Here is a 27132-nt window from a genome sequence, read left to right as displayed (position 1 = left end):
GTTCATTGTAAAGAACCCTGGTTTTGGTGGAGTTTTTTAACATTAGGAAATTCATGGCAGGAGGAGAGATGGGGGTATGGGAGAGACAGAATTCACTACATTTCTTTAACACCACATATAACAGAAATCATAATCATGTGCTGTGAGTCCTGCTGACCCATCCCTAATACATGGAAAATATCATGTTTATTATACCTGGAGAGCAAGGTGCACACACAAGTGATGTGAACAGTAACTTACTGGCATACCTACATAGGACGTCTCCTAGCTATGCCAAAGAACAGGCCTTCCAGGGTCCGTCTGTGTCTTCCTCTTCTATCTCTGTGGTGTTGCTCCTGCCCTACCACCAGAATGATTTCCCTTTCAGCATTTGAATGTCCTGCCAAGTCAAATAGAAGAGTAGCATTATACTTCATTTTTCCTTGGAAGGTATCTTAATCTCCCCACGTAACACAACTCTGCTGTTGAAGGCCACAATATTGATACTTTTTAGAATCCCAGGAATGCAGCTGTTACAGCTTCCTTCCTTCAGACTACTTTTGCAGCCCACAAGGAAAGAGCTAAAGTTAAAAATGATAATATACCTGCATTACTTTTATTTAAATGTTGTAATGTTTATGGAATGTGAATGGATGCATCGTTTGGGGTGGGGATTGGTTCCGTCAGGGGTAACATTACCAAGTCATCTTTTTATTATACGGTTCCACATGGGGAATTATTAGCTAAATTGGAAAAGATGGGGATCAATATGAACATTGAAAGGTGGATAAGGAACCGGTTAAAGGGGAGACTACAATGGGTCATACTGAAAGGTGAATTGTCAGGCTGGAGGGAGGTTACTAGTGGAGTTCCTCAGGGATCGGATTTGGGACCAATCTTATTTAATCTTTTTATTACTGACCTCGGCTCAAAAAGTGGGAATGTGCTAATAAAGTTTGCAGATGACACAAAGCTGGGAGGTATTGCCAATACAGAGAAGGACCGGGATATCATACAGGAAGATCTGGATGACCTTGTAAACTGGAGTAATAGTAATAGGATGAAATTTAATAGTGAAAAGTGCAAGGTCATGCATTTTGGGATTAATAGCAAGAACTATTGTTATAAGCTGGGGAGGCATCAGTTGGAAGTAACAGAGGAGGAGAAGGACCTCGGAGTATTGGTTGATCACAGGATGACTATGAGCCGCCAATGTGATATGGCCATGAGAAAAGCTAATGCGGTCTTGGGATGCATCAGGCGAGGTATTTCCAGTAGAGATAAGGAGGTGTTAGTACCGTTATACAAGGGACTGGTGAGACCTCATCTGGAATACTGTGTGCAGTTCTGGTCCCCCATGTTTAAGAAGGATGAATTCAAACTGGAACAGGTTCAGAGAAGGGCTACTAGGATGATCCGAGGAATGGAAAACCTGTCATATGAAAGGAGACTCAAAGAGCTTGGCTTGTTTAGCCTAACCAAAAGAAGCCTGAAGGGAGATATGATTGCTCTCTATAAATATATCAGAGGAATAAATACCAGGGAGGGAGAGGAATTATTTAAGCTCAGTACCAATGTGGACACAAGAACAAATGGATAATTTAGACTTGAAATTAGACGAAGGTTTCTAACCATCAGAGGAGTGAAGTTCTGGAACAGCCTTCCAAGGGGAGTAGTGGGGGCAAAAGATATATCTGGCTTCAAGACTAAGCTTGATAAGTTTATGGAGGGGGTGGTATAATGTGATAGCCTAATTTTGGCAAGTAATTCTTCTTTGACTACTAGCAGTAAATATGCCCAATGGCTTGTGATGGGATGTTAGATGGGGTGGGATCTGAGTTTCTACAGAGAATTCTTTCCTAGGTGTCTGGCTGGTGAGTCTTGCCTACATACTCAGGGTTTAGCTGATTGCCATATTTGGGGTCGGGAAGGAATTTTCCTCCAGGGCAGACTGGCAGAAACCCTAGGGGGTTTTCGCCTTCCTCTGCAGCGTGGGGCACGGGTCACTTGCTGGAAGATTCTCTGCACCTTGAAGTCTTTAAACCATGATTTGAGGACTTCAATGGCTCAGACACAGGTTTGATACAGGAGTGGGTGGGTGAGATTCTGTGGCCTGCATTGTGCAGGAGGTCAGACTAGATGATCATAATGGTCCCTTCTGGCCTTAAAGTCTATGTTTCTATGATTCTTTAAAGGCTGGCCAACATTTGGAGAACATAATCATTTTCAGGGTACCAGAATAGAAAAGAGAAGTGGCTTTCCAGGCCTGAGGAGGACACTCACCAAGTATGCCAGAGAAATATTTCTCCCTATGATCATCCCACTGCACATTGCTGAGTGGAGGGGTTTGGTGAGCTACAAAGGTGTACCAAGCACATTTGCCCTGATATTAAACCTGAAGAACCAGCTTGAATTTCTGCTACACAAATGTTGCTGAATTATGCTTACAGGAGTGGATGGCAATTTAAGAGGAAATTGACTGTATATATTCCCATGGAAGAGGATCAGAAAACCACAGAAAACATCCACCTACCCCCAAGCTGCCCCCATCCCACATCACCAAAAAGTCTGGCCTGTGTGTCCAACAAACAGCATTGAAAGGGGCATGGAAACAAAGAGTGACTCCAGAAGTGCATTCTCTTCCCTGAAGTTTTGGATTAACACCACAAGCCAGTCGCCTCTCGGCTGCTAAGGGTCATGGCATTGTGTTTGTGCAACCATTGAAGTGGATGCTCCACTGCTCCCTTCCACCACTTCTCTCGGTTTCTGCAGAGTGGCTTAGTGCAGGGAGAGGACACACCCCAGGGACTGGGAATAGTACAAAACATTTGAAAAGGTCACAGGGAGAAAGGACCACTCTGATTTTCCTTGGACAGCCAAGCAGTTCCCTTTTCCCTTCCCATACCTAGGCAGGCCCACACACAAGCCACCAACGGCCCAACCCCGCTTTGCACAGCTCCTGTTCATAAAGGGAGGGAATGATGGAGATGGGGCGAGAAAGGGGCAGTGTTGGATCTTTCCATGAAGTATCATGAGACTCTGCTTTCCCCACTCAGGCTTTTTTAAAACATACCCCCTTCTTTCCTCCTTCATCCAGTCCTCCATTCCCCCCTCTTTTTGTGGGCCAAGAATTATTGCTGTCAGTGGTTGCCAAGAAATGCACAGACACGGGGCACAGTGATTGTTCATTAATAACCTGGTATAGCTTCGGCTAAATGCTTTGCAGTGTTTCATGGCATTTCAATAAGCCATGTGTTGCTCCAGGACCATGTCAGGGTGAAGCTGGGGTGTGGTGTGGTGGTGGTGGGGAGGACTGGCTGATGCATGTAGCACCAGAGCAAGAGGGCCTATTGTTGGGGAGGGTGGGGGTCCATTGTAAAACTTCCCAGCATCGATTCTGCTTCCAGCAGTGGCTCTGTCTCCTCAGGCTCTTCAGGGGCATTTCTCAACCTGGTCCTCCAGGTAGAGGTGCAAAGTCACATTTTCCTCTTCCTCCATGTCTCCCAGGGCTTCCTCCAGGAATTTCTCTGAGGTCTCCACTGCCTTCTCACCCTGCTTCTTATCAGCATCTCTTTGTATGATAAGGCCGGCAGGGTTGAGGAGGGGTTTGTGACTTCAAACTCCATACTCACAGCTCCTAGAAAGCACCGAGTCCAGCTCACCATAGCATGGGGATGTGCTAGGTCTCCTCCTGGAGTGATGGTTGGAGTCTTTCACTCTATGGTACAGGATCCTGAGGTACTTCGCAGCACTGGGATGGAGTCTGGTGAATGACCACTTCCTCCAGTCTCTGTGAAATCTCCTGGTACAGGTGAATGTTTCTGCCAACTCAGGTAAAGTGATGGAGGATGTCAAGTATCAGGGGGTAGCCGTGTTAGTCTGTATCTACAAAAACAACAAGGAGTCTGGTGGCACCTTAAAGACTAACAGATTTATTTGGGCATAAGCTTTCGTGAGTAAAAACCTCACTTCTCCGGATGGTGGACTCTGACTACACCTTGATCAGCACTCATGTGTGCTCCATCCACCACGCTCAATGATCACCTGTACTGACCAATAGACTTCCGCAGAAAACTGTTCTGAAGTGCTCAGCACCGGTTTCTATTACCTCTGGCAAGGGGGATGGTCAGGAATCTTTATACCTTGAGTAAGGGTCAGGCATTAAAGGGATCAATGCATTGTAGGAATGGCCCTGGAGGGTTATTGATACCTATGAGCTGGTACAAATCCCGTCCTCCCATCCACACTGCACTGTAAAATTGGTATTGGGCCATGCCACAGAAGAGTTGTGTACATATCCACATCCCTCATGCATGCTAGCTTTTGTGCACTGCACTGTCCTTCAGGAATGTGCTTCAGGGCTTTAAATGTGGACAATAGGGGGTTATGGAACTAGCACACACATGTAACCACGTACACTCACAACTGTAGATGCACACTAATGGGTATATATTTCACTAGCTGCTGCACATTTTGATAACCATAGGACTAATACTCTCCAATTTATCATTATCTTACTTGTAATGAGGTGCCCAGAAATGAATGCATTGTTCCAAGTGTGGTCACACCACTCTGGATAGAGATTCATTATTACCTTCCTGCTCTGTGACATGATGCCCTGGCTTATGGAAACCAACACTGCATTAACTTGATGTTGTGGTTGTGGTTGACATACCACATTTCAAACTAAAGTCTAATTTAATGTTCACTTAAATGTTAAATCTCTTTTGGCATGATTGCTCTCTGGGTTTCTCTTTCCAACTGAACATTTGTGTTTCCAATTTTTTGTTCATCTGTATCAGCTTTCATTTTTTTCCAAACTCACTTTGTTTACCTTATGCCCATATTACTCATCTCTCCCTTTGTATTATTTTTCTGTCCTCCCTGGTATTTACAACTCCTCCCATTTCAATATTATATGTCAATTTCATTGATGGGATGTTTAACCCCTCTCTTTATGTTATTAATGAAGATATTTAATAAGGTCAGACCTAATGCTAGAGCTCTACAGGAAAACGGAGGAGACATGATATGGCGAGTACTTTCCTGCATCTTCCATACTGGGGTCTGCTGTTCATTACAATATGTGCATTAATTGCCTGGGTCCTGGGCACACTCTGTATGCCACAGATCATGCCTCCACAAGGCATGTAGCACAGCCATAGTAAAAAAAAAAAAAATTAATGGAGATGTCCTATCTCCTAGACCTTGAAGGGACCTTGAAATGTCATTGAGTCCAGCCCCCTGCCTTCCCTAGCAGGACCAAGTACTGATTTTGCCCCAGATCCCTAAGTGGCCCTCTCAAGGATTAAACTCAGAACCCTGGGTTTAGCAGGCCAATGCTCAAGCCACTAAACTATCCCTCCACCCCCTCCCTTTTTGGGTGTTTTGTTGATTCTCCTCTGTTTCTTGTGCGGGAGCAGATTTGGTACATTCTTCCACCATCCTCTTACACAATAATACACCATGAAGTGGGATTTAGCCCTTTTTGCTTCATTTTTGAGAATCACTGCCATTCACAAAGGGAAAATATAGTAAAAGGCATCTCTTTGTGTCAACAACAGGAAAAGGCATTCATACAGACTCACCCCTGATTTTCAAACTTGGGCACCTCAGTTAAGATATTAGGATATCTGAATTACCACATAGGCATCAATAATGCCCACTGTAGACAAACTGGCTGCTCTGAATGCGCAGATGTGAAATTAACTTCTGATATATGCCCATATTTAATGATTGTATTCCCTATATTCATAAAACAAACAAAAAATTAATATGACATATGAAAAATGTGAAATAATGGGCATATGCTCAAACAGTAGATATGCTATGCATGCAATTAATACTGAAACACTGCATCGGAATATATATTTTGTAGATTGTGTGAACCTGAAGACATTTGGGTTTGAGCTAAGGGTCAGTTATGAAATGTTCACACTGGGACATGGAGCCCATATAATCTACATTTGAATACAGAAATAGACACTCACATACACAAATTTTGATTGTACAAATAGTGAGGCAGCTGCACATTGGTGGAACTATGCAGGTGTAGCAAAAAGTTGGTCAACTAATTGTGGGTGATTTAGGAAGCTATTTGTGAAAATTTGACTCCTGTATGTCAATTCGCAGTATGTGTCTCCCTAGCAATTTCACGAGGGGTTCTTCTATATACCTGTATTTTTACCTAAAAAGTAGAAGACCTTTTTCCAATTGAATGAGCCTTAATTTCAGCCAATATCAGAAATGAAAGATTTGAAGCAGGAATGCCTCCATTTGAGGCCAAACATGCTTCTTTTTTGGAGAGCAGTTTCTGCTACAGCAGATGTTGCAAATTCCTCTTTGGACCATGGAAACCTCCAGAGAAGTAGTATTACCATGTTGCAGCTGATGCAAGCCTTCATTTCTGCCCTACTCGACTTCATTGAAAGATTTAGACCTATGCATGTTTCTTCTTACTGAAATTTGTTTTGCAGGGATCAAGAGAATACATTAGAATGATTATTTGTGAAGTATTTCCATGACAATAGATTTTACAAGAGAAAAAAAAGGAGGGTGGGGGACTTCCACAGAATAATTAATCTTTGTGCCGAATAACAATCTCAGGGTTGAAATTGTAATAGGAAAAATAAATGGTATAAAAAGGCACCGCTTAAGGAACAATTTTAAAAATAAATTGAACAGTCCTAATCAGATGCTATATGCTGTAAGTCAGCAATAAGCAGGAGCAGAGCTGCAGAGGATGAACACTCATGCTGTACTAGTTTCTGTTGAATGCTGCCATGCATGCATCTGACAGGAATTCCAGCAAATCAAATACGTTATATTTGATATATATAACAGTCAATATATTAAAGGTAGACAAGCAAGTCAAAACCAAACAGTTGACAATCCAAATTACTCCTAATAAAACTTTAACATACTACATCATACATTTCTTATTACTTATTCAGGATCAGAGAACCTAGCTAAAGATTGTGGCTTGCTGTTCTGGGGAACCATTCTCTTCTGAGTATGCTAAAAAGGGTGGCCAAATTTCTAAATACCTATCCTCTTTTTGGCACTTCTCTTGCATATGTACTTGGTGTGAACATTTTTCCATTACAAGGACTGTCCGTATTTTGCTATACCACAATTCCATAGGAGAAATCAGATTTTTCCAATAATATACTATACAAAGTCTTGCTGCTAACAATAAGAAATACATTAATTTGTTATTCTGTTTAAAATGTAGCTCCTTTATTGGAGCATTAGGTAAGTGTTCAGGCAATCGCTAGGAAGCAAGCATATGGTTGTAAGATCAATCTCTTTAATAATTTCCTCACAAAACTGTCTAATTCCTGGACACAATCACCACATATGCAAGTATATTTCCTGTTCCCCTCCATCCTTCCAACAGTGTCTCCCTAGTAGCAAAAACATGCATCTTAACTGGAGTCAGATGCCATCGATACAGCAATTTATAAAAAATTTCTTCATGAGCTACACATGCTGAGGATGTTTATCCCCTTTCCCACATTGAGAGCCACTCATCCAGATCAGTGTCTTTGTCCAAATCTCTCTCCCACCATTTCATCTGGGTTGTTTTCTTATCAACATCTTTGTCAGTCAAAATTGTATATATCTTAGAAATTAAACCTTTTGTTCCAGCTTGCTCCTAGGTCAACTCCTCAAATGTGATTAAATGTATAGACAGAGCCGTCTCATATCCAGATTTCACAGTACAGTGTTTGACTCGTAAATATTGTTTGCAGTTTTGTTATAGCCATGTTGGTCCCAAGATGTGAGAAAGAAAAGGTGGGTGAGGTAGTATCTTTTACTGCACACAGATGACAAGCTCTGTGAAGTGCAAAAACTTGTCTCTTCCAACAGTAATTAGTTCAATAAAAGATATTGCCTCACCTACCTTGTCTCTCTTGTAAATATTGAACACACAGAATCTTGACATTATTTACATATCTTTATACTATTCCTGTAGAATCATGAAAGAATTATAGATGTTAAAGATGGAAAAGATCTATTAGATCATCCAGTGCACCTCTGTCAATGCAGGATTGTTCCTTCTAGGAAAACTAAAAGTCTTCTCCAACTTTAGAGCTTCCTTCCTATAACTTTTCCCTTCTCTATTAAAAAAATTAAAATCACCTCTTTTTCGGAGAGATTATTTTTTATATTTGATTTGTTTTTAAAAACTTAAAATTCTGTTGGCAACAAATGTTCTATCTGACATTCCAGAGGGAGGAAATCATTACAAAATTATCATTCAATTCTCAAATCACTCAAATACCAGAGATGAGACTCTCACCACTAACAGATTGTATTTTCCGAGAACATCATTAATTGAGATGACTGAATCAAAAAAAAAAAATGGTTCCTGCCTAGTGACTAAAGATGAAGGGCCAGCCCTAGCCCCCATTCCACCTGCTTTGTGCTGATTCCGATATTCAAAGGCGGGAGTCCTATTCCTTCTCTTCAGGCTCATTTGTCTGTGTATTGTGGCTGGAGGTGACTGACACATGGTTAAATAGCCGTCCCACCACAATAGAGTGGATGTTGTTTCAGGAGGGGAGCTATCAGCTCTGGTACCCTAACAGCTGTTCACTCAACAACTGCCCTTCTCTGCCTATCCCGCCCTTACCATGCCCACTTAAGAGCTGGGTGAATAAATGCCCACTCCATGACCATGCCCCCCTCTCTAACCACCGAGAAATTCCTTCTGACTTTCCAGTAACGCCCCTCTGCTCACAGTCTTAGCCACAGGACCACAGTTTGCAACCTGAGAGTAGTGGAGGATAGTGTGTAACCTCCCCTCCGCCTAATAATAATTTCCCTCCTGAGACTTTTGCCTAAAAATGCCCCCTTCAGAGCCAGTCCACCTTTGACCATTGCAATTCTGCTCCATTAAAGCAGCTCAGCTCTGGGGGAGCAAAGGGATCATAAATCCTACATAACTTACTTCCTGAGCATTCCCCCAGTGATGCGGCAATCTCTGGCTGGTGCAATGATTCTATGCCATCCCCCCTTAGCCGTCAGCATAGGGAATGTGGTAGGAAATAAGAGACATGGTCAGAGCATGCACTCTTTTGATAATAGGCTTCCAAAATGTCTCTTGGGGCAAGCATTAGCTGGATATAACTCTAGTTGGCACTTTGTGATTCAACTGGCTCCTGGCCGGCCTCAGGATCAGAGAGTGACAAATGTGGCAAAGCCCTATTGCTTCAGTCCTGTGTTAAGTATATCTTGGCCAGAGGATCTAGCCCAATAGAGCTAGTTTGGTAAACCTAAAACAGCCTTGATCTCCAGGACTTCACCCTCAGAGAGCAGGTCAGAGACATTAATTAGAGATCCCCAAAGCCCAAACCAATTTCTCCATTCCTGCTTCAGCAAGATGTCTAGATGGCTACTTTGGGATATTCTCTTTTTTAAGTATTTTTTACTCCAGATGAAGGTTAATGTAGAATCATAGAATCATAGGACTGGAAGGGACCTCGAGAGGTCCTCTAGTCCCATGCCCTGCACTCAAGGCAGAACTAAGTATTATCTAGACCATCCCCAACAGGTGTTTGTCCAACCTGCTCTTAAAAATCCCCAATTATGGAGATTCCACAACCTCCCTAGGGAATTTATTCCAGTGCTTAACCGCCCTGACAGTTAGGAAGTTTTTCCTAATGTCCAACCTAAACCGCCCTTGCTGCAATTTAAGCCCATTGCTTCTTGTCCTATCCTCAGAGGTTAAGAAGAACAATTTTTCCCTCCTCCTCGTAACAACCTTTTATGTACTTGAAAACTGTTATCATGTCCCCTCTCAGTCTTCTCTTCTCCAGACTAAACAACCCCAATTTTTTCAATCTTCCCTCATAGGTTATGTTTTCTAGACCTTTAATCATTTTTGTTGCTCTTTTCTGGACTTTCTCCAATCTGTCCACATCTTTCCTGAAATGTGGCGCCCAAAACTGGACACAATACTCTAGTTGAGGCCTAATCAGCACGGAGTAGAGCAGAAGAATTACTTCTCGTATCTTGCTTACAATACTCCTGCTAATACATTCCAGAATTATGTTTGCTTTTTTTGAAACAGTGTTAAACTGTTGACTCATATTTAGCTTGTGATCCACTATGACCCCCCAGATCCCTTTCCGAAGTACTCCTTCCTAGGCAGTCATTTCCCATTTTGTATGTGTGCAACTGATTGTTCCTTCCTAAGTGGAGTACTTTGCATTTGTCCTTATTGAATTTCATCCTATTTACTTCAGACCATTTCTACAGTTTGTCCAGATCATTTTGAATTTTAATCCTATCTTCCAAAGCACTTGCTACCCTTCCCAGCTTTGTATCATCCGCAAACTTTATAAGTGTACTCTCTATGACATTATCTAAATCATTGATGAAGATATTGAACAGAACCAGACCCAGAACCAATCCCTGTGGGATCCCACTCGTTATGCCCTTCCATTATGACTGTGAACCACTGATAACTACTCTGGGAATGATTTTCCAACCAGTTATGCACCCACCTATTTCCCTAGTTTGTTTATGAGAAGGTCATGCCAGACAGTATCAAAAGCCTTACTAAAGTCAAGCTATACCACAGCTACCACTTCTCCCCATCCACAAGGCTTGTTACCCTGTCAAAGTTAGCTATCAGGTTGGTTTGACATGATTTGTTCTTGACAAATCCATGCTGACTCTTATTTATCATCTTATTATCTTCTAGGTGTTTGCAAATTGATTGCTTAAATATTTGCTCCATTATCTTTCCGGGTACAGAAGTTAAGCTGACTGATCTGTAATCCCCTAATACATGTAGTAACGAAGGGACAAAATGAGTACCTCAGTGGTGACACAAGCCCCACTTCAGCAAAGTATTTAAGCATGCTGGGTAAAGATGAACTGGGGACTCTGAGAGAACTGGATAAAGGAAGGAGTAGTTGGAATAAACATGAGACTAACAGAGAGAAACTGTTTAAACATCTCAACTCATTGGCAGTTCTGAAAATTACTGAAAAATCCCTTGCATTAGCCAAGTCTACAATGCAGTGTGACAAGCAATAAAAGCTATATAATGGTCAAACTCTAACCTTCTGTTAAAACCATCCTCCCTCTCCAAGTTACCCAGAGATGTTGTAATCCTCCACACACTGAATAAATCTGACATCAACAGATTTCTCTTCTTAATTTTTAGTTTAATAAGCAAGCCATACAGCAGCTGTGAAGTTACTGATAATGATGTTTGGAAATAGGATTACTCAAGTGAGTTAAATCCTTCTGCCTTTTCATTATATGCCATATAATACTCCAAACTCATGTCTTGAATAGACAGAGAACAAGTATCCAGAACATATATATTTGATTCCTGTGCCTCTGGCTGAGTCACCAAACAACAGTCATACAGTATGTGCTTCACATGGGCCACTTTCATCTGAAAAAACTGTAATAACTGTATCTAAAATGCACTTTTAGTGAGAGAATGGTGATCTTAAAATTTTTTTCCAAATTCTTTTGGTGATTATTTTACTAATAGTAGGCTGATGATGTTTTTCCTTGGTTCACACTGTTTTTTTAACATTCAGTCATCAATACATAGTTATGGTAAGGGAGGAAGGAAGGGATAGCTCAGTGGTTTGAGCATTGGCCCCCTAAACCCAGGATTGTGAGCTCAATCCTTGAGGGAGCCATTTAGGGGGCTGGGGCAAAAATCTGTCTGGAGATTGGTCCTGCTTTGAGCAGGGGGTTGGACTAGATGACCTACTTCTAACCCTGATATTCTATGATTACATTGAGTAAGTCCACAAGACACTGTCTGCAGCACAGTAGAATCCTGGACTTCCTGTGCCACTTCCCATCATCTCTGCACTGCCCACCCTCTTCCCTTGCACAATGTCTGCTAAAGAGCTATGCTGTCTCTTTACAAGGCTGTGCAGAAGCAATGCTTCTTACTATCCCTTTAAAATACACCTAGTATTTTCCAGTAATCACAATAAGGGCAAAGGAGAAACATACATGGTTTAAAGTAATAAATATTGTCTATATACTTTCAATGGTGGATTTCAGTACAGTGGAGGTGGTGGCTGCCCATCTTGTCCCATGTAGTTCACCAGCATCTGCACATTCTAAGCTATAATATAAGAACTCAGTATTTTTTAATTCTATGTTGTAACCCTTATGGTTGTGAAAGGAAATCTCCCAAGCATGAATTGAGTTCAAAATGGTGCTGTGTGTGGTCTGCTGCGGGGAGAGAACCTGCAATAATAGTGATGATATCTCACAGGGGTGTTCACTCTGAGAGGGCTGTTTCTGGAGGACAGTTTAAATGTTCCCCTTGTTAACAGTGTATTTTACAGACAGGAGCTTAAGGGGGAGGGGAGAACATGAGCCTGCCTCTTCAAATGGAGACATCAGTATAGGAAACTGATGTGATTTGCACAGATCCAGAGGCCTTATCTATACTAGGGCTTTTGATTCTGTTGTAATTTGAGTTAATTGATTTAATTCAAGTTAACTAACACAACTGTAAATACTAATCTAGACACTAAACAAATGTTTGTTCCAGGTCATGGTTCACCGTAGGCTCAGGTGATCCATGACCAGGGAGAAACATTTGTGTTCTGGAACAAATGTATGTGGCATGTCCATGAAATGAATGCATAGCCCATCTGATCTCCTGTGGCCTTAACTAATGCACTGACAGAGTCAATACACAGAACTGAACAGTAGAAGAAAGGCAGAAGCAAGGGGGACAAAAGGGGAGGAAGGATTTGAAGAAGTAGAAAAGGAGAAAGGAGTTTTTGAACAAAGGAGGGCAGGAGGCAGGGGAATAATAGGAGTCTGGACTGCTGGACCTCTCCACAGCTTTTGATACTGTAGACCACAAGGTACTGTTAACCTTCCTACATGACATAGCAAGAACAGATGACCCAGCACTACAGTGGCTCCAGGTGCTCCTCTCCAACAGAACTCAGAGTGGTGATGGGTCACAGCTCCTCCTCTCTGAAGGACCTCACCTGCTGGGTCCAGCAGGGATCTATATTATCCCTGCTTCTCTTCAGTGTGTACCCGAGACTACTGGGAGAGAGTGTGAGATGCCATGGGCTCATCTGCAAACAATATGGCAGTGACATCCAATTCTCAGTTGATGCAACCACCACCATTATCAACAAGTCAGAATGCCTACAGGAAATTAGTTGTTGGTTGAAGCGCTAAACCCAGGCACAACTGAAGTGATATTGGTTGGGAGGGGAAACATTTTGAAGAACTAGCTGAAACATTGTCTTCATCTTCCACTGAAGATATACAGCTCTATTTGTCAGAGTGGGGCAAAGCCACACGATCCTGGCCAGGTAACACTGGTACCTAAAAATGCCTTCTTTCAGTTCCAGCACACTAGGAAACTATGTTCCTCCTGGAAAAGAACCTAGCCAAAGTGATTCATGTATTTGTCACCCCCAGGCTGGATTACTGTAGTTCTGTGAATCTGAAGCTAAATGTGAAGATGATACACAGGATTATGCTGCTCCAGAATATGGCTACACACCTTCTCCGTGGCTTAGGCTACCATGAGCACATCAGTCCTGGGCTCAAGTCTTTCCACAGGCTTCTTATGCCACTTTAAGGTCTTGGATCCACAATTTGGATCCAGCTATGGAACAAACTTCTAGAGAACTCAGGCAAATATGGATCTGACCATCTTAAGGAAACTACAAAACCTTCCTCTGCATAAAAGTGTTTCTGTGATATGAATAGTGCTCACAACACTGACAACCCTTCTACACACTAAACCCCTTCCCACCAAAATAGAGATAATAATATCTAAAAGATTAAAACCAAAAACCTTCCCTTTAAACAGATTTTTTATCCCAAAGGAAAAGAAGTCCACTATGGACTTCACTATTGCTATTAATTTTGTGTGCAAGGCACTCAGATACTACCATGTTGGGCGCAGTATAAAACCTAAGATAGATGGATAGGCATCCTCCTCCTTGTCATTCTGGAAAGCTGAGAGGTTGTATGAGCAAACACACTTCCATTTTTAGGGAATTGTTTTCCCTTTTCCCCAACCAAGATTTACTAGAGACTTCATTATTTCTTCCATTTGTGGAAACTTTACTCATGCAGCAAAATGACAGATTTGAAGCTTACAATAAAATTGCCCCAGTTTTATTTCTGCGTAGACTGAATTTCAGCCAGTTCAAATCCTGTGAGCTTGAACAATTAGTTACCCTCTATTTACCATATTTACTTGATGATAAACACCAGGTATCTATTGACTATCTGCAACAGAGAAAATACTGGCTAGGAAAGGCAGCCATAACCTATACCGTTACCGAACCTATGGATCACTGTTGCTTAGTTAAAAGCCTATTGATCCTATACCTTGACTAAGGACCATTTGAATGAACTAGTGTTAAAGTTTATTGATTCAGAGTTAACCTAAGACACTGGCAGACTCATAGAAAAGACAATGGGCTGCTTTGCAAGACAGCTAACATCTCAGAAATTATTGACTATGTGAAGCATAAAAATTGTGCATTTCACTGTTTTTCTAAAATATGGAGCTGATTTGCATAATGAACTTTTGCATAATATCACTTGCTTACATCCTGATTGTCCACACTCCCTCTGTCCCAACTGCAAAATCCTACTGTTACTGAATACTTTAAATTCTGACCTTTAATCCTACTGTTTGCTAACTGCTTGCTTCTGCCATTTGCTATTCATTATTTGTGTTGTGTGGTTAGTAACTGAAGTCACTTTGTATTGTTTCTGACTGGGGACAGAATGACTGTGAAACAGCACAACAGTGAATAACCCACTTTCAGTACAAAGTGTCATTGGAGTAGCCATGAAACTTTCAGGATTCATGAATGTTGTCACAAATACCATGAATCCTTATGAATTTAACTTTTATTCACAAAAATATATATTTTTCTATTTGATTAGTTTACTCACAGACCTGCAAGCTTAATGAAATGAGCATTGATGGTTCAATAAAAATTGATGTGAGGTCAGTTGCTGAATTTTTTTTTAAACTCACACAGCTCTAGATACAGGCCCTATATATTTTACATGCAAAAGCAGTGAATTCATATCTCAGATCCACGTGTTCCTCATTGCAGGGGAGCAAGGAAAAGTTAAAGACTGATTTCCATTCCATTTCTTATACCAGATTTCCAGCTCATTTATTTTCTCTTACCCTTAGAAAGGAAATTATGAGTTACAAATTTTGGAAGCCTTACAGATCTGCAGCAAACTCTGTAGGTGGGTCCAAGTTCTTTAGAGGGACCAGAACGACAATATATACTTTTCGGATTTAAAACATCACTCTGGCTTCCAGTAAAAACAACTATTATGCTAGCGTCAACTTTGTATTGTAAGAATTATTCACAAATGAGGCATTATAAAACAGCTCAGACTGACTGAAGGGAAATGATAGATTTACTGAAAAAAAATCAAAGCCAGTCACATACAAAGGAATATGAATAAATATAATGTAGTTTTGTCTTTCTATTATTTTTTTCCAAATCCTGAACACTCGAGTGACACTTAAGTCCATTTCTAAAATGCCTTGCACGCTATATAGTCATTTATATTTGTGCAAAGTATGAGGCAAAGTTGGTGTAAAACACTAATACTGTATTCTGATGTGACAGGATTTTTACACCAATTGTGTACTTGTGTAAATGACTACACCAGGTGCAAGATACTGGTCAATCAGGCCCAGAGTACATTGTAAATTAGGAACTAATACTGTAAACACTCTGTGCTTTTTTTTATGCATGTGAACAGTTCCAAGGACTTAAGCGTGTGCATAAGTGTTTCCAGATCATGACTTTACACTGTGATCTCTTCAGAGCAGGGACTGGTCCTTATTACATTTTGCATAGGTCCTTGCACAATGGGACCATGATCTGATTGTGACATCTGGAAGGCACGGTGACACAAATAATAATGATTTCCTTTGAAAAATTCCATGTTTGTATTCAAAGAAAATATCTGTGCTAACTTCAAAGTAACTGTACTATAAAAATTAATCAATAAAGTCAGATTTTGAGCAGCCAAATGGAGACGCAAAAGGACTGAGGGGGAAATACATTTACTGAGAGATATAACCAGTGAAAGAGTATGAATAAAATTACAAAGCATAATCTACTTTTAAATGTAAATACTTTTAAAAAATCCTAATTGCTTACATGTTGTTTTTCAATTTATGAAGGCCCAATTTGTTTCTGAAATGCAGGAAAGTTATATCCCATAAGCCCTTCCCTCAAACTGTAAGCTAGCAGAGACAATTGTATAGATTTAGAAAAATTCCCTTACAATCGTACTTGTTCTTGAAATCAACAGTAACCTGTTCGCTGTAAGTTGTGACTTAGTATGAGTAAAGAACTGTACAATACAATAATTTGTTTCAAGAATCAATCCAAACCAAATTATTATATTCTAGGCATGTAACAAGATCCAAAGGACTGAGGAAAGACATCCAAATATTTTGTAGACTTGGCCTGTCTGTGCTGTCATTCAACATTCAGATCTTCGACTGAAGTCATGGAGAGTTTTGCACATAGAATGGCTGCAGGATCATGCCCTAAATTACTTAAACATACACTATATACTATATAGAAGATGTAAAATTAGTCGTACTGGCTATTGATTCCATAGGAATTTAATTGCAAGTTGATAAGCTTCTGTTTTTAAACCTTGTTATAGCACGTGCCTGTGAAGAACCAAACACATTGGGACAAATTCAGCTGGAAGTGGTTAAAGGGCAAACTACAAATGGGTCATACTGAACGGTGAACTATCAGGCTGGAAGGAGGTTACTATTGGGAGTTCTTCAGGGTTTGGTCTTGAGACCAATCTTATTTAACCTTTTTGTTAATGACCTTGGCACAAAAAGTGGGTATGTGCTAATAAAATTTGTGATGAAACAAAGTGTGGAGGTATTGCCAATACAGAGGAGGACTGGAATAAGATACAAGAAAATGTGGATGACCTTGAAAACTAGAATAATAAAAATAGAAATGGGATAAAATTTAAAAGTGCAAGGTCATGCATGTAGGGACTGACAACAAGAATTTTTGCTATAAGCTGGGGACTTATCAGTTGGAAGTGACAGAGGAGGAGAAAGACCTGAGTGTATTGGTTGATCATTAGATGGGAAGGAAAAGCCCCTCTGAGTTAATACAAAGAATTCATTCCCAGATGTCTGGCATCTGGGTCTGGACCACATGCTCAGGGTCTAACTGATCACCATATTTGGATCGGGAAGGAATTTCCCCCCAGTTCAGATGGTAGAGACCATGGGTTTTTTGCCTTCCTCTGCAACATGGAGCATGGGTCATTTGCAGGTTTAAACTAGTGTAAATGGTGGATTCTTTGTAACTTGAAGTCTTTAAATCATGATTTGAGGACTTCAGTAACCCAGCCAGAGATTATGGGTCTATTACAGGAGTGAGTGGGCGAGGTTCTGTGGCTTGCAATGTATAGGTCAGACTAGATGATTATGATGGTCCCTTCTGACCTTAACATCCATGAGCTGTGGTATGAGCAAATGCAACCCCTATTGGAGTCAACAGAAGCTGCAGAACTAAATGTGGAGCTGGAGATCCAAAAGTGTCTAAAGAAGATAGGCCTAATTTCCAGAGGTGATGAGCACCCACAGATGCTGTTGATTTCACTGGCAGTTTTGAGTTCTCAGCACCTCTAGAACTCAGGACACCAGTTCTGAGAGACCTCTCTATAGTTCAAACTCAAGTATCTTTGACCACTTATTTTTCTGGATTGGCTTGTGACCTGGGTTGTTTAAGCTCCTAGAAGGAGGGAAGGACTCCCCATGCTGCTGCCATCGCCTGTCTATGAGGGTTGGGGGCCCCCAGCCATTACCACTGCAAGTATGGATGAGACCACACTTGTGGAGCCATGAGGAGACCCATGTCATGATGTGCTCAGGCCCCCAGATTTCCTCAGTCCAACCCTGTGTGTAACTGGGAGCAGAATTCAGGCTCCCACGTAAACCAGAAGATAACTAAGGATTATGCCCTTGTTTACACTAGAGGCTTTTGGAAAAAGTTTCTCACTGAATCTAATACAGATGTGGCTCTACTGGGCTAGAAGCAATGGAAGCCCCAGTGTAGGCAAGGCACTGTGGCTTCCAACACATTCTAAACACTGTGTTGTGTGAGTGTCTACTCCTAGTAATCTACCATTGGTATGGCAAGCAGAGCTGTGCCACTGTGAACACCAATGGGATTGTTTTTTACCACAAATCTCGTATTAAAGAAGAAAAAAGACCAAATTCAGCTGAAATGCAGTGAAAGTAATTTTATTATTGCATTATTGTCCAGTAGATGGTCTCATTTAAAATCTTTTCAGATTTTCAGACTTTTTTTTTAAATGACCCACTACTGTAATTAGGAGAGCCATGTGTGACTGGATACAACCCTGTATTCACATCCTACATACTATTTAACAATCTTTGTACAAATTATGCCTTGTGAGGTATCATTTGAAAATTAATTACACACTGGTCAATAATGTTATGGTAAAATGGGTGTAGCAACATTATATATAAAGTTATTAATTCTCTCTGTACGATGTTGTTAGCACATGTTCAAACCCACATAGCCCTGACTAAGTAGAAGTTGTTTCACAGGTCTATCCTAAACAAAGAAATGTGAGTTAACCTCAATTTATGTTTAAGTAGTAAACAGAGTTCTTCAGACAGAAAGAGGTGGTAAACTGGTTTCTCAAAGACAAAGGACAAGCTGACACCTCTAGCCAGATGTTATTGAAGTTCATTGGCAATCACTGGTCAAGTGGCTGTTCTTTGGCAACAAAGTGGGGTAGGAACAGATCGAGCTGCATTTCAGCAAGCAACAACATGGAACCTCTGTCATCACAAGACTCCACATCTCCATCCTCACAGTGTGAAGGAACTTTATCTACGTGTAACCCTCAGGAAAATGCATTTCAAAGGGTGATTAGACTATAAAAGTGAGGGGCAAAACCATCCCAGGTTATCTCTTTTTTTCTCTCCCAATCTCTTTCTCACTCTCTCACCTGAGAAGACAAAGGAACCAGCCTTTTGACTTTGGGAAGGATCCTGACATGAAAATTTGGTTAGCAATGTTGCTGTGAACATGTGGTAAGGGATTTTACCTTGAACCAAGTCTAATTTGTTAAGTTTGGGGTCGGGAAGGAATTTTCCTCCAGGGCAGATTGGTGGAGGCCCTGGGGTTTTTTCACCTTTCTCTGCAGCATGGGGCACGGGTCACTTGCTGAAGGATTCTCTGCACCTTGAAGTCTTTAAACCATGATTTGAGGACTTCAATAGCTCAGACATAAGTTAGGGGTTTATTACAGGAGTGGGTGGGTGAGATTCTGTGGTCTAGATGATCATAATAGTCCCTTCTGACCTTAAAGTCTATGACTTTATGACTCTAAGTTATAGCTACTAGAAACTGGTTTATCTTTATTTCTCTTTTATCCATTTCTGATTTTAATACCTTATACTTACTTAAAATCTATCTCTTTGTAGTTAAATAAACTTGTTTTATTTTTTTAATCAGAACTAATCCAGTGCTGTGCTTAAACTGAGCTTTTGGGTAACTCCATTTAAAGTAGCAAACTGCTGGATATTGATCCCTTACAGGGGCAATGGACCTCTAACATCTGAACTGTCCATGGGAGGGATGAACAGAGCAGAACACATGTTTTGGGAGGAAATTCAGGACTGGGAGTGTATTGGGGTCACCCTGCAAGTAATCACCAAGGCTGGTGGAAACCATTGTGCGACTGCTGGGGTCAAACCAGGCTACTGGGGTCAAAGTTGCTGGACCAGGACTACTTCTATACACAGACACTGATACTGGATGCTGTTAGGCTGTTTGTGAGTGGCTTGGGGGCTACAACAGCAAAGCACTGTGAGGCACCCAAGGTTGCAGGGTAGATGGTAACACAACCCCTCACTGGTCTGGATTGCACCCGAGAATGAGATACCAGGTAATTGGGATAATAGGCTGTTCACACGGATACCCAACAAGGATATTTCTACTGTATAATAGCATATTGTGAGTAGGATTAATCTAATCATTCTAATCAATAAACAGCATAATCTATCTGAAAATAAAAAGAAATCTGTTTCTATATTTCAGAGAATGATTCTGCTCTATCAGTGGCATTAGTCGGCTCTGGCAATTCTGCTAAGACATGCACATGATCAGCCTCTACCCACATGAGTAATCCTATTGACTCCAATGTGACTATTCCCTCATGGCAGACTAATGCACCACCATTGCATGGTCCGTACTTACAGTCTTTGCTCTTTCAGTAGTAAGCTATTCCCATAGAGCATTGTAGCAGTGAGCATGGTACCTGAGATTTCCTGTGTTGCAATATAGAATGTGCTTACAGGGCACAATCAAGCTCATCATGAATTAATAGTTTGAAGACACTGAGATTGACAGGAAGGCAGCTGTGAAGGAATAGAGGTATTCCTTGAAAGCCTAAGGAAAATATCTGAGTCTTGAGGAGTATTTCATAGAGGGGGGCTCATAGCTGCAAATCTCTACTTGTCCAAATGTGAGGGTTTCCAGGGTTCTCTGAAGGTCTTGTCATCTGATCAAGTGTGGCTAGCACTGTGGAGATGGGAATGCAGCTGACAGATTAGATTTCTGTAGAGTTTCAATGTATTGTTTTAATCTCAAAGGAGTACAAACGCCTGAATCATGCTCATCCATGACCCAATTAAATGGAGTAGAAATACAATCACTTTGGATTTTAGGGTTCTCTTAAGAAATTCACACACTTTTTTCTGATACTCAAGTGAAAATGGTGGGCAGAGCAGATGTGAAGCTTATCGTCTTATCCATGTGAAACCTAGGTGTTCAGTGATTGCACTGGAGCAGACAGGTCCCTTTCAAAGTGGTTCATGACCTACTTCAGACATTGCACTGAGCAGGACTTTAGAGTCTCTAGGCTTAGAAGTGTGGGAATACCCATATTCCTATTATTTAGGGAGTAGAAGGAGGGCTGTAGCAGGTCACTGAGGGGACAAATTCCTTTGGGGTTAAATGGAAGAGAGCTCAGGTTCATGGCTGAGCCACTGAGGGGACAATCTGGAGTGAGAAATAAACCACCTTAGCCAAGGCCTTGAAAATAAGTAGAAGAACTTTGCAGGATGCCAGTATATGGATCTTACAATAGATGTGATGTGCTGAAATAGCTGCCTGCCTATAAAAATATGAGCAGCTGCATCTTGGGAGTTGTATCTGGAAATCATTATAGACCCGATCCTACAATCCTCACTCTTGTAAATCTTCCACTGAATCTAATACTGGGACTCTGGAAAAGGCATCTGACCCTTGGGGAGGAAAGACCTTTATCAGCAATTTTCAATTTTTCTTGTTGAACAAAGATTTTAGCTGGAGATATTTTATATCTGCTTAATGGTCATTTAGAGAGAGATTGAATATCCATTGATAGGTCTGATAATAATATATTCCCCAGGCTTTAAAAACCTGATCTTGCTGTAATTGAAATCAATGGCAAGCCACGCAGGATCAGATCTCATATGCCTTATGAGGGAATAAGACTCATTCTCAAAAGCGACAAAACATGGCTCCCCTGCTGGAAGATACATGAATATCTTTGGCTCCTCCTGAGTTAACGGGCCATCAAAAAATGAATCACTCACAAAACAAGTAAACACCTGCAAGATAAGTGTATGCTGGGTTCAGCTTAATTGGTTATACTGATTTCAGTGTGACAAAGTAGGCAACGGATTTTCATTATAATTTACAAAAGAACCACTAAGGTTACAAACAGTTCAGAGCAATAATGTACCCTCATTACCAAATTCCTTTTACATCTTTAACTATATTCATTTAGCATTCAGTTAAAAAGAACAGCAGGTTTCTCTTGAACCTGTCACCAGTGATTTATTACGTTCATTTTCTATTCATTTGTTTACAGATCAAACATGAAAAGTGTTAGTAAATATTAATCTTTTTAGTTCTTTCTTGTATATTAAATGCGTTTGCATATTAATGATTCTCCCAGAATTTTTATGATATTAGCAAAGAGTTCTTTTGAATTCTAAGGCCTAGGGCACTGGTTCTTAACCTGTGAGTGATCTGTACTCAGGAATTTTGTATGTGATTGAGTGTTGACCTGTATCTAATTATCCTCAGCATCTCCAAGTCTGCAGGAATGCAGGTGTCCAGGGAAGAGACTTCGCAAACTAATAAAAGTGTCTACAAAAGTATGTTATAAACAAAACTAGGTGATTGATAACAGACACTTGTTATGGCAGATGTTTTGTGTTATGGACTGGGTGATCAATATGAAATCATTGTTTTACAGATGGGTTCTGTAATGGAGGAAATAACTCATTGAAAGATGTGTTTAACTCATTAAGAACTGTCAGTTGTCACGTTGTAATAATGACTGGGTTAGAGATTCCTTTTTACTCATCATTCAGGTAAACTGAGGCCCATAAAAGAAATTCATCAGTAATTAGGAAAGCAGAACACATGGTAAAATTAAACTTGGAAAGGACTTTTCCCTCCAAAAAGAGGTTTTTTTGTCTCACATCCTACAAAAGGAAAGAGGGTTGAAACATTAGAGTGGGAATAAACACTGTCAGCATTCCATCAGGTGCAGAGGCTGGGACTAAGCTACTTTCTCTTTACCATCTACAGGGGGTGGTAACGTATCTATTCTTTCTGTATAGTGCTGTATTCATCTTTGATTAATAATCTTTGATTAAATCATTCTATTTGAGCCTGTTATTTGACAATCTTGAATTATTTAATTCAAGTGCAACTAAAGAAAGGCTCAGCAGTAGTGAACACATTTAATAATAAAAAGAACTGGGGTATTTAAACTTTGCATTGTGCTAGCTTAGACATTTTGGGAGGAAGACAATAATTGCACTTCAGCAATTGCTTTGATTGTGGATAAATGCTTCCTCTAAAATCAATATGCCTATTTAGTGCAGGGTAATGGCTACTGAAGAATTGCACCACTGTATTATTGTTGCTCTGAGGTTTTAGTGTGTGTAGCTCACTGTGGAGAATAGATTGAGAGAAAATACCAGCAGCTGTTTTTGAAAACTGCTCCCCACATGTAGGTAGCATAAGGGTGGATCAGATATTGTGTACATTAAATTCATTCCTTGGCTAAAAGTAGCTTGTTTCAACACAGACAATGGCTATATCTTGCAGCCATCACCACATCTACAGTGTGCTAGTAGAAGAATCCCCTTCTTAATAGCAGTGGTTCGAATGACTGCTGTGCTGTTATTTCAACGTGAGTTTAGCAATTCTTGTATTAAGAATTAATCTAATGCCAAATTGTGATGGGGTGTCCACCCCACACAAGGCAGAGGTTGTTAGGACAATTAACTTGACACGTTGCACCTGGGGGATAGGCAAGGCCTGAAAGCCTAATTGATGATGAAGCCCAGGTGGGCATGGACAGGCTGAGCTTGTATAAAGCCAGCAAGCTGAAACTACAGCAGGACTGTAGTGTGAAAGCCTGCAGTGGATGTGGGGCTTAGAGAGGGGAAAATCCCAGGGAGAAAGTAGAAGCTATGGGCTGCTGGCCTTTAGAAAAGCAGTGTACCCAGAGAGGTGGTGGAGCAGGAAGGTCTGATGAAGTAGAGTAGGAAAAGGCTTAGGGAAATATCAGTAAGGTTTGGGATGGTGCAGACCTTAGCTGCTGATTCAAGGTTCCCTGAGCTGCAACCTGGAATAGTGGGTGGGCCTGGGTTTCTCTAGCAGCTCCTGGGAAAGTGGCATAGTTGAACTGAAATCTCACCATTTCTTAACTGTGGGATAGGGGAGAGTCTTTTCCACTGATTGGTCCAGGCATTGGTCACAATTAGGATTCTGCAGCTTCTTCTGTTGCGTTCAGGCAACTCTTTTGAGCATATGGGTGACTTCAGTTTATATACCCTAGTTATAGGACATGGCCACTCTCTTATTCCCATTGGATATATGACACATGAGTGTTTAGGTTTTAGCTCCCAGTTTCTTTGCTGCTTCCATTGGTATTCAGTAGACTGTGTTGGCATTTAACTAATTTCTTCAATCCTTTTCTTATCAGAGGCTTTTTAAGTTTGATTCATTTCAAGGAGTGTATTTCATTAGTTGCCCCCACTAATGATTGGGATCTGTCCTTCTAAGCAATTTCTCAATATCCCGAAGTTATACCCTCATTTATATCTTTTAACATTTCTTCTTTCTTGTGCCAGACAATTCCTGTTACTTCTAGAGGGCAACAACTATTTACAAAAAATCAACAAAATCCTTAATAAGTTTGGAGTTCATACTCCATACATTCTTTGATTATACAGAAGCATTTTCCATTATTTAGGACTTTCAGTAGAACAAGAGATACTTTCTGCATGTACAAGGATGTAGATCTGACTCACAAGGCAACCAAATGTGCATATTCTAATTCAAGGTGAAAGACAGATTATTTGATTTACAGGGAAACAATGTATAGCTCATGTTTTGGGGTGAAAACCCATACCTTGGATGTCTCAGGGTAACAGGCAGTTGACCAAATCTGACCTTTAATCTTAGTCACATTTCTTATTTTGATTAACTTGCAGCTTCTTAGTCCACTCAATGTGCAATGGGTCATTTTGTCTAGGAAAGCAGGGTATGACCCTTGCTTGGTAACTTGGAGTTCTATTTAGCTAGATTGGGGTGGGGAGAAGAGGTTTTATCCATATGCAAACTACAAAAGAGTCTTGCCTAGGTGATTGATTCTCTCATTTAGCCATTTTAGTTTCTGTTCTTGGGGACAGAAATGCCTGAACCTAGCTGATATGTGGGTCCTTAGGAAAAAATGTCTGATGTGATGTGAACCATTTTCTTATTGGTGCATCCCATGTTGGGATAAGCCCTCCCCCCAGAAAAGTGGATAACTTTTCTAATTTTTTATTGGCCAGAAGGAAGCAGTAGGTGTTAATCAGTCGACACATCTATCTTCCATATATCCCTTACCCAGCAGCAAAGGGAGTTAGTTGCCTTCTGACTCTGAGCCAGAGAGGGGTATACTCACTGACATCTCCTTGCTAGAGAGTTGGACCCAGAGGACAGTGAAAGGAAGATATTCCCAGTGGAGAGGCTGTGGGAGTTCCCACTGGGAAGAGCAAGGTTGCACCCAAGTAGGGAGGTCTGAGGTTGCTGTCCTGGCAGAAGGACAGAGGATGACTGAGAGAGTCTGGGCATGGCAGAAGATTCCAGACTGGGGGTATGTTATGTTAAGGCCCAAGAGAACATATGATTGACTACTTGCACTGAGGTGATATGGACTGTTTTGTGACTGTTAGGGACTACTTGCACGGAGTTTGTTAATAAGCTGTTAATAAACAGATACCATGAAGTTACTAGTGATTCAAAGGGAAACAGAGGTGAGGGGCCATTTGCAGGATTGCCATGAGGGGGGAGGAGGCCACTTGTTTACAAAAACATTCTTCCAACTCTGTTTTTAAGCATTCTTTAAAGAGATTTAATTTTTTTTTATATTAATGCTAATACTATGTCTGATACTTTGAGGAAACTACTAGGCATCCTTGCATCATTGATGACAGTGGGCCATTTAACATATATGCAAATATTAAAGAACCTGCTATTGGCCACTTATTTTTAGCACTGATATAATTCCTTTGTTCATGTACAGACTACAGATCAAATTTCTCTCTCCTTAATGATAGTTTTCCCATAAATGACAATGGCACTACTCACATGTAAAGTGAGCAGGTTTTGTCATTAAAGAACATCTTGCCTATTTTACGTATATGTACAACTTAGCATGTGAATTTCCTCTAGTAGCCCATGTGAAAATGAGGTGCCTCTAATAACCTTGTCTTTTATAGAACTAACTCCTCTGTTATTAAAAGATAAGTAAATATTCTGATATAAATGTGTCAAAATGATAGAACACCATAATAAACTGACTTATAAAACTTTTCTTTCGTAACAGACTTAATTAAAACTTGGGCATGTGAAACAAACACTCTTGCTAATAAAATACCCACTAGTTTGACAGGATTTGGTATTATAACAGCCCTTTAACTTCTAAAAGATTTTGGCTCTTGCTCTAATTTAATCTTGTCATGCAGTTTTACAAAGACCTGGAAATTGGCCTGGACTGACCCTATCAAGCTGTTCTAGAAGGCAATTCAGCCATAGCCAGGATCAAACCATGCTTAATCATGGTGGCTACAGAGTGTGTTATGCACATAACCCTTTGGCCAGATGCTGATGGCAGCAAAAGGGGCTGGGTTCAATTTTCTAGGTCAAAACACAACTTTTTGGGGGGTGGGGGAGAGACAACAGAATGAATGTGGGAAAATCAGCAATTCATTCTCAAATTCTATGAGGTAAGATTTCCACCCCCTTGGGTGCCTTAACCATAGTCTCACCCTCAGTCTTCCTGGCAATTGAGTGGCTGGTGCATTCCAGCCACTTCCTTCTCCACTTCCTCCTCAGCTCCCTACTCACAGTCAGCTGTCCTGAGTTGGAGAAGTCCAAGGATGCTGCCTGGCCTGCTCTGGGGGCTCTACCACCTGACCAACTGGAGTGATTGCAACTTTAATTGCTGTGTAGGGAGGCTGCACCAGAGTCCCTCAGGCAGGCTACTCTATTTGTGGCTTTGGCCCAAACTGCTTCAGTTCTGCTTGAGCCACCACCGCTCTCCACCATCTGTCCCCTGCAGCATCAGTTGCCTAGAAGCCACCCTCAACTCAGTGCAATCCACTATCCTGCAGCAGCCTTAGCTCACGATTTATTAGTATCTGGGGCCTTTTACAGAGTCCTCACCACCAGTGAGGCACTCCTAGCTGAAGCTCAGAGCCTTTTTCCTCCTCTCTCTTCCCATCTCTTCCTCTCTATCCAGTCTTTTTTACCCAACTGCGTCCAATAGCAATCTCAGTCAGTCTGAGCCTAGGCACATTCACTTATCCTTGTGATTGCCAAGCAGGTCAATAGCATTTCATTGCCCCCAAAGCCAAAATTTAACTGTGCTTTAACCAAACTGTCACAGAGCTAAAATACAAAGGATGCCTGGCCCAATCAGTCAATTCCTTTTGCTCTCCAACAAGAGAGCTCCCTCCCCTATGGAGCCCCTGCCCATCTGCCA

This window comes from Terrapene carolina, unplaced genomic scaffold, assembly GCF_002925995.2.
Source record: "Terrapene carolina triunguis isolate 2854851 unplaced genomic scaffold, T_m_triunguis-2.0 Scaffold68, whole genome shotgun sequence".
NCBI classification, from domain to species: Eukaryota; Metazoa; Chordata; order Testudines; family Emydidae; genus Terrapene; species Terrapene triunguis.
Note: the sequence above shows the minus strand (reverse complement) of the source record.